This window comes from Sciurus carolinensis, chromosome 14 (assembly GCF_902686445.1).
Source record: "Sciurus carolinensis chromosome 14, mSciCar1.2, whole genome shotgun sequence".
Lineage (NCBI taxonomy): Eukaryota > Metazoa > Chordata > Mammalia > Rodentia > Sciuridae > Sciurus > Sciurus carolinensis.
In genome coordinates this window covers 26,150,993-26,159,300 of record NC_062226.1, presented here as the reverse complement: position 1 = coordinate 26,159,300, position 8,308 = coordinate 26,150,993, and the positions used below count along the sequence as shown (strand labels likewise).

The 8,308-nt window shown below is 46.5% G+C and overlaps 1 protein-coding gene across 8 annotated transcripts in view; it reads left to right on the top strand.

Moving 5' to 3' along the window:
* The first annotated feature begins 1,985 nt into the window (after positions 1-1,985).
* The window catches only part of Znf462 (zinc finger protein 462), a 130,884-nt gene continuing 124,561 nt past the window's right edge, over positions 1,986-8,308 (top strand). For 7 of the 8 annotated variants that reach the window (XM_047524767.1, XM_047524766.1, XM_047524765.1 and 4 more), the window contains exon 1: positions 1,986-2,200. The gene's annotated coding sequence lies outside the window, so the exon portion shown is untranslated. Of the gene's footprint in view, positions 2,201-2,695; positions 2,882-8,308 lie in introns of those variants that run through there. The other variant, XM_047524758.1, reaches the window with a different exon arrangement.

The window sequence follows — 8,308 nt, the reverse complement described above, 5'->3', positions numbered from 1 at the left end:
TTTCAATGTGAGTGGGAGGAGAAAAGGGCAGGAAGTGTTGACTGGAAGGGGGTGAAATCGTGCCTCAGGGTGAGAATCTGCCCTGGAATATACAATCGGAAAATCTTGGAAAATGACGATTTAGATCTGCTCGTGCAACCCCGCTATCCGATGGGAACCAACTCCGCGCGCGTCTCCGCCTCCCCCTTTATTGTATGGATTTACGGGTGTTTCTGCCCCGACCGTTTGGCGGGGCGGGGAGGGGGCGAATGTTAAGGAGGACGGTCTTGCCCAGGATCCTCAACACCGCGCTTTCACCGGATGCGCGCTCCTCAATGCAATGGAATCCAGCAACATCCCCCAATTCAGACGCGGACAAAAGAAACTTTAATTAAGGTCTCTGCCCCGCGCGCTGCGTGTTTCTCTCTCCCGAGGCTGTTGATGTCCAACTCGAGGAGCTGAGAAATAGAAATGGTACCACCAGCCCATGCCCTTGAACTTCAATTGCTCCTGACTTGCTGCATTGATTTTTTGATACTGTAGTCCCCCTCACACCCCCCGCCCCCGGTCAGATTAAAGCTTTAGGAGACATTCGACCTGGGAGAAAGGAGGTGGAAACCCACTCCTTTGCAAAAAGAGATAGTTGAGAACGATTCGGGGGGAAATTACACTAAATAAAAATTCAAGGTGTGAAAGCTTCATCTTGGCTCTCTTGTCTTCAACACCATGACACCTTATCATTAGGAGCGCTGATTGTTACTTTCCAAGCCTTTAGATGATCAGCCAGAAAGTGCAAACAACGCGGGGCTGGAAGGTGTAAAGTTATTTAAGTAGGCTCCCCCCCCCCCCCTTTCGGTGCGCCGTCAAAACATTTCACAAGTTAGGAAAAGAAAGCGGTGGTTCCGAGGCTCAGGATGATGGGTTCTTTCCCTCCCTTCTCCCCCCACCCTATCCCTATCAGAAATAAATAAAACGCACACTAAGCCTTTATTTCGGGGGAGAAGACTTCAAAATACGTGCCAGCAATGGACAACTTGAGCTTCTCACTGGAGATACTCACACCGCAAACTGGAAAGGAATTAAAAAGCCCCACGTGGTTGATCTGGGTTTAGACTTGCAACCTCCAGTTCTCCATGTATGTTCTTTGCAAAGATTGGCCTCTAGATGGATGCGTGTGAGGGACGCTCTGGGGCCGGGGCTTGGTGCCTCGGGCAGGGCTGATGGTGGGAGCGCTATGAGCAGCAGGGCAGGGTCCTCACTGGGGGCTTCCTCTGCCGGCCGGGGCTGCCGGGCGCCTCCGGGACCCGAGCGCGCAAGCCTAGGGCCGGCGGCCGCGCTCCTCGCACCGCCTTCTCCGCAGGTCTTTATTCATCTCATCTCCCTCTTCCCCTTCTCCTCCTCCTTTGCCTCCTTCTCCTCCTCTTCCTCCTCCTCCTCCACCACCACCAGCACCATCACCACCACCTCCTCCTCCGCCGCCGCCACCTCCTCCTCTTGCATCTCACTGGCCTGGCTCTGTGTTGCTCTGAGTGACAAAGACAATGTCCCAGCCTTAACTTTGCAACCACCTTGCCTCCTTCTGGGGTTCAGCAGGGGGGGAGGGGGGACAGCAGCCGCAGCCTCAGCATCTCCTCCAGCTTCTCCTTCTGCGCTTCTCCAGCTCTTGGAGAATTCTTCCCCCCGTTCCCCCCAGCCCTTTCCTCATTTCTTTCTTTCTTTTTCCCCTTCCTCTCTCCTGCACGTTGTTGTTGTTATTAGAAAGGCTTCGCGCACCCCCTGGTGCTCCGGCGTTTTGTGTGGCAGGAGAAGATTGTCTTCCTTCTCTCTTTCTGTCTTGCTTTCTCTCTCCCTCTGGTTGCTCATTATTCAGAGAGAGACACAGAGGGAGGGAGAGAGAGAGAGAGAGCGCGAGGGAGAGGGAGGAGAGGAGAGAGAAGAGCAGAGTGAGGGGAGAGAGTGAGAGGGAGAGGGAGGGAGGGAGAGAGGGAGAGGGAGAGAGAGACGGATATCTCAGGTCATCTGCAGCTGCAGCGAGTCTGAGGAGCCGAGGAAGGCAGGGAAGATGGCGATCCTCCATTGCTGAGACCCGGCAGAAGCACATGAGACTCCCAAACAACTTCCACAACAATAACCCGAGCAGGAAGAGGAGAAAGAGAAAGAGGATAAGGAGGCGGTGGGGCTGGAGAACCGAAGCACCTCCCGGCGCCGGGACGCTTCTTCTGTAAGTTACTGCAATTAACCACCACCTCCGGGTGGTCCGAGTGCTGGGAGAGGAGAGCGCCGGGCGGTGGAGGCACAAACGCGCTCATTCATTCGGCCAAGGAGGGTTGGCGGAGCGGGGAGGAGAGGAAGTCCCCTGCATGGACTGGCTGCTGGAAGAGGAGAAGAAGCGAGAGCGAGGAGGAGGAGGGGGAGGAGGGAGAGCTGGAGGGGGAGGAGGAAGAGGAGGAGGAGAAGCCAGGGAGGAAGAGGAGGAGGAGGAGGAAGAGGAGGAGAAGGTGGTGGTGGTGGCGGTGGAGGTGGCTGTGCTTTTCCTGCTGGCTGCTCCTTCTGCCGGGGGTGGGGGGAGCGCAGCGCTGTGGCTTAATTAATTTCGTGTAGTTCTATGAAGAGAAGAGAAAATGAAAGATGAGTGAGAAGGGAGCTGGAGGCTCAGGACGGATGCTCCGAGTGTGGGGACAGGAGTAGGGACGGAGCGGGGGGCGGGGGGCGGGAGGCAGGAGACCTGAGCCCGAGCCAGAGGGAGCGAGCGAGGGTCAGAGGAGCGAGCGCTCCGAGCGAGCGGCCCCGACCTGAGCGGGTTGACCTCTTTCTTTCTCTGTCCCTCTCCTTCCTTCCCCCTGTCTGCCTGTCCCCCGCCCGATGGCAAAGCCGTGCGGATTGGCACCCCCCTCTTCCTCAGGTATTTGGCTCTCTCTCTGTCTCTCCGAAGTTGGGATGCGGGGTCGGGATGTGTCGGGGTGGCTGCTGCTGCTGCTGCTGCTGCTGCTGCTGCTGCTGCTGGTGAGGACAGAGGCGAGGACCCGGGGGCCCGGGCCGGGCGGGGGGCGCAGGTTGAGGAGCAGCTGAGGAGCTGTCTCCAGGCTGGGGGTTCAGAAGCGTCTGGTGGAGGAGGACAACGGTTTCTGGAGAGGAGAAGCCATTACACACGCTTGGCTCTCCTCTGAGGCGGGGAGAAAGGCAGGCAGGGGCCTGGGGGGGCGTCTCACTCCTGGTGCGGTTCCCAGGGGTCTGCCCTCCTTCCAGGCACGAGGGGAAGCCGCAGCCGCCCCCCATTGGAGCAGCCCCTCTCTTTCCCTTTCTTTATCTCCCTGTCCTCCATTTGCAAGCTGTCTGCTTTGGTTCCAGTCCAGACTCCAAAACACAAAGCTCCTTCTCACGTTCATTCTCCAGGCTGTTCACCATTCCTGAAGGAACCCTCATTTTCTTTTCATTGTAGCTTCTAACCTACAGGGAGGGAGGGAGGGAGGGAGGGAGGCCGCCTGGAGTTCCTTTTATATTCCTCCCCAACCCCACCAAAAAAAAAAAAAAAAAAAAAAAAAAAAAAAAGTTTCATTTTTAAGCACGCGACTGGGATGGGGAAAGACCAACCAGTTGGGGCTTTCTCCAGGGCTCCCGGCGGCTCTGAGTGCCTGTGTTGGCTGTTTGGTGTGCTTTGGTTTTGTTTCTGGAGGTTGCTTGCAGGTTTTTGGAGGAAGTGACTAGTTTGGTTGAGAGCTGGGAACTGAGTCAGGTAAGCGTGTCATGTTGTAACTCCATCAGAAAATGGAGGAGAGCGGGTTTCCAGGAGACAAAGCTGAGATGAGAAGTGTTTATGAAATTATGGATGTCTCCATTTTGAAGCTCTGTTGGTGATGGCTGGAGGAGGAGGCTTGCCTGCCTCCTCCTCCTCGCTCTCCAGAGGGAAACCTGGTGGTGGTTCCTCACCGTCTATTCATTATGCAAGGAAATGAGGGCTTTTAAAGGGTTCCTCAGGTTTTTCTCCCACCAGAGGAGTGCTTTCACAAGTTATTGAGACGTTTGTTTCCCTTTTAAAGTAAACTTTTGGAATTTTTTTTCTCCTTTTGAGTGGACCTGAAGGGTTTTGACCTTCTTCAGGAAAGGCAAGGCAAAACCTGAAACATTTCCACTGAGGTCTTCTCACAACTTTAAGCTTCTCCAGCTCTCCTTAAAGTCACCAGGCAATGTTATTTCCTCATTGTGAAGATGGTGGTGGCCCCAGGCTGAGATTTTTTTTGAGTTGTGGGGTTTGGTTATCATCATGTTGGATGCATTGCAAGACTTTATTGTCTGGTTTGGGTTGATTTCTGGAAAAAAATAAAATTCCTGCAAGATCTCAGAGGAACTCTTAAGACTGACTGACTAACAGCAGTTTCTCCAGGGTCTCCATTTCTCTTCAGGTTGTTCCATTTGTATGTTAGGCCTTCTTTTAGCTCCTTTGTTTCCCTCTTTCCCTTTCCTTCTGCTGGTTTTTTTCTGTGTTCTCAAGGACTGCAAGTCTTCAGGAATATCAGTATGTCTTCTTAACAATGTCACTATGGAAACAAATTATGCCAGTTGAGAAAACCTTATGTCCAGGTATCTTCACCTTTTTAATTGGAGGAATTTATTCATTTTGTAGGAAGACATTTTGTGAGGATGATTTGAAAAAAGAACCCAGTCCTACCTTAGTCCACACACACTGATTTGAAGCTCTTCACAGATCAGTTCTAAAGAATGTATGCAATTGACCCAAGTAAGAACTAAATCCTGAAATGCTTCAGGAATTTAAAAAAGCCAACCATGAAGATGTTGCTTTTCCATTAGGTAAGGTAGCCATCTTGAGGATGAGGGAAGATGTTGGAAGAATTTTAGATGGACTATTGAAGATACGTGAGGGAGGGCTCCACAGTGGAATGAGAACTTGGAGGAATTTCAGACCCAATTAATACAATCTAAGGGGGCTAATTGGACCTTGCTTTCAACTGAGGAGAGATACAGAAAGGTACCAGCTTCAACAGAAATAAGGAACACATTGGTGAGCGACTTGCACAAGCTTTTCTCTTGCTTTGCTTTCTCATTATGTATCAGATTTTTGTGTGTGAAGTTCCTTATGTCTACAGTATTTTTGTGCATATTGAAGTGATTTTCGTTTCCAGATGTAATTATATTCTGTTGACTAGCTGGTAACAGTGTCACTCAGTGAATGCACAGTGCAGTATATGACAACATCCCATTTTTCAAACCAAACTGTTGTGTCATTAATTGAGGGTTATTGTTCTTCTGAGGGGTGTGAAAGGAGAGGAGAAATACATGGTTCTTTAGCTGATAATTGTCCATGGTCAATGAAGTAAAACCCTGTTTGTACAGATGAAGATATATGATTTTCACTTGATGTGTGTGCTCATTCAAAAATACTTGTGTTTAGATCTCTGCCTCTTTATTAAAAACCTAGAGCACTTTGAAAAAAATCTTACCTGGAATCATACCCTAATTTCCTCATTTTGAATGTTGTCCTTTGATACTGTCCATTACTTTTGTTAAGTGGAATGTTGTCACCGATATATTTACATTTACTAATGCACATATGGTTGCTACATGTTCAAACTTGGAAATTCAAATGCAATGGATAAAGACAGTTATTTGGGAAAGTAATTACACATCTAATTAACTATATTTGCTTATGAAAACATAAATACATTATATGTTGATCTTGAAGCAAACATTCGTGGTTTATTTATTTATTTATTTATTTATTTTTAAAGTCATTGTTGATAGCAAGACAAGTGGTTAATTTACTTATTTCAGTGGGGAAGAAAGAATGACAAAGTGCCAGTTCAGCAGTTTGACTCACCACAGTTTTTACTTTGCGAGCAAGTGTTTTGGTGTCTTTGTAGACAGTCTTGGAGTTGAGCTTTTTTGGAGAGAAAAAAAAAACATCAGGTCTCTATGTTAGGCATTTTGAAGTTCAAGAATATGTTCTAACTGGTAACCTGAGAAACATATCCCTGTCTGTTGTACTTTCTCAACATGGCAAGCACCATAATATTTAAAAGCATGATTTCTTGAAATTTTCTAGACATAACATAACTTGGATTGAGACAAGTATTTTGGATAAACCATCATGAGAGAAATAAGAAGTGTCAAATCGAACATACTCATTTGCTCTCAAAGCTCAAAGATCTTCTTTGTTTTTGAGACTTCAAGTTCACCAGGCTTATTATGCAAATTTTTGCCATACCTCCTATACATCACAAAGGAAAATCATTTTGAACAAATATTTGTGAGCTATTATGCCCCACTGCCATGCAAGAGATTCTCCTTGGATCTTCACATTCCACAGTATTTCTCATATTGGTTCTATATCAATCTAATTCATTGACTGCAGCCTCTGAGGACTTGATTTTTTCCCCCTACTCTTTGGAGTTAGCCAACTTTTAAAGGGGAAAAAAAAACTGTATCTGTTCTTCCTAATGAGTCTTCCGGAAGATAGTAGGAGGAAAAAAATCCCACTCTACTAATGGGCTTTAGAGTACTTGTGGTCAGTTTTCTTGAAAGAAGGGAATGGTGAAGTTGTCTTGGGACAGAGTCCTGTTTTACATGTGATGGAGTTTTAATAGGGTCTAGTCTGCCTTGAATTATTTGATGTTCAGATTTCTTGGTTAAGGTAACCGTACTTATACTTATCTTCTTTGTATGGTATGTGCCTTTTCAGACTTCGCTGTGTCATGGGATAGAGAATTGACAAAGCTGTGTTGAATGTTCTAAGTTGACAGCTAGAGAATAGCAATACTATTTCATAAAGCTCCAGTTACAAATTCAGAAGTATAGAAAAAATGAACACAGATTGCAAAGGATCTGATGTGAATGTGTAACTGGATGGTCCGTATGTGGAAACTACAGAAATTCAAAAGAAATGAGGGAGAAGGTATTTCCAGGGTCTGTTACTCAAATCCAGTGAACCGAAAGCTAATTTTGCTTGTGTGTATGTGTATGTGCACACATGTTTGTGAAAATGAGCATCTTGTGAGATTAACATACTTTGAGAATTGATGGCTTTGAGAAAAACATTAGCTGGGTGTTGGTGACCTATTAATTGATTATGAGAAAACAGAGAAGAGAATAGATAATGCTAAAAGAAAATTCCTCTTCTTGTGTGATATGCCAAGACATCTGGCAGATGTTATGTTGGGCCCTAAGGAATGGACAGTTTAATTTTAGCCCTAGCAAGGAAATGGGAAGTTCTAAGCTCTTTTAATAGCACAAGTCTTAGTTTGGGGAAGGTTGCTTAAAAAAATAAGAAAGAAAGAAAGGGGGGGAAAAAGGGCATTTAGTGTAATCTGGAAGAGCTCTGGGGAGCAGTGAGCATAAGTGGAGATTTTGGGATAAAAGGCAAAAAATATTATTTCTCAAGTAGAAATTAACATGAAAGTCATTTAAAAATTGCCACATGAACACTGTGAATGAGGAATATTAGGTATTTAATACCATCAGGCAACTTCCAATGTAGAAGCTAGTTTTTTTTTTTTTTTTTAATGCCTTAGAGAAATAATATACTTCAAATATCCTCCCTCCACCCCTCATTTTACTGAAGAGGAAACTGGCAGAAAGACATGAAGTGACTAGTACAAGGTCAGAAAGTTCAGTTGTAACAAAGCCAGGCCTAGAACACAGGTCGGCTGACTCCAGCCCAGTGCCCTTTCCACTACCCCAACTGCATTTGATAATGAGGTTGTGAAACAGCTGTTCTTCCAGGGCCCAAGGCTCCCTGAGAGACTCTGCAGTCAGGCACTAGTGGGACATGGGTGTGGATTTTTGTTGGTTGAATTTAACACGTCGGGGACCCAGGGCTGGGCACAGTGTGTTTCATTCACAGATCCAGAGACTGATTTTGTTCCTATGACTTCCAGTCAAGCTTTAGCTCCTGGGTTTGTAACTGTGCTTTCTTTTACTTTCCCCTGTTCTTTTCTCTTGTTCCGTTGTCCAGGACTTGGAAGTGCTTTTCAAATGCCCTTCTTTGGAAATTTGTCTGGGTCTATTGCAACTTACAAAAGTGCCCACAATTGGACTCTGAGGATCTATTTTGCAACGTGGTACAGATTTAAATTGGCTTCTTTCAGAGATGCCATTTTGTAATACTGATGAATGGCCGAGAGGGTGAAATCCAGTCTCAAACAATTACTGGTGATTTTCCAGTGTTCCGTACTCATTCAAAAATGTGCCCTCCATGTATCTTCTTGGAGTTCAATTCAGTCTTGCAGACCAGTGGCTAACCATTTCCCATTTCCTTGGTACACATGAAGTCATCATTAAAATGACTTTTAACAATACAAGCAACATTTAGCCATGT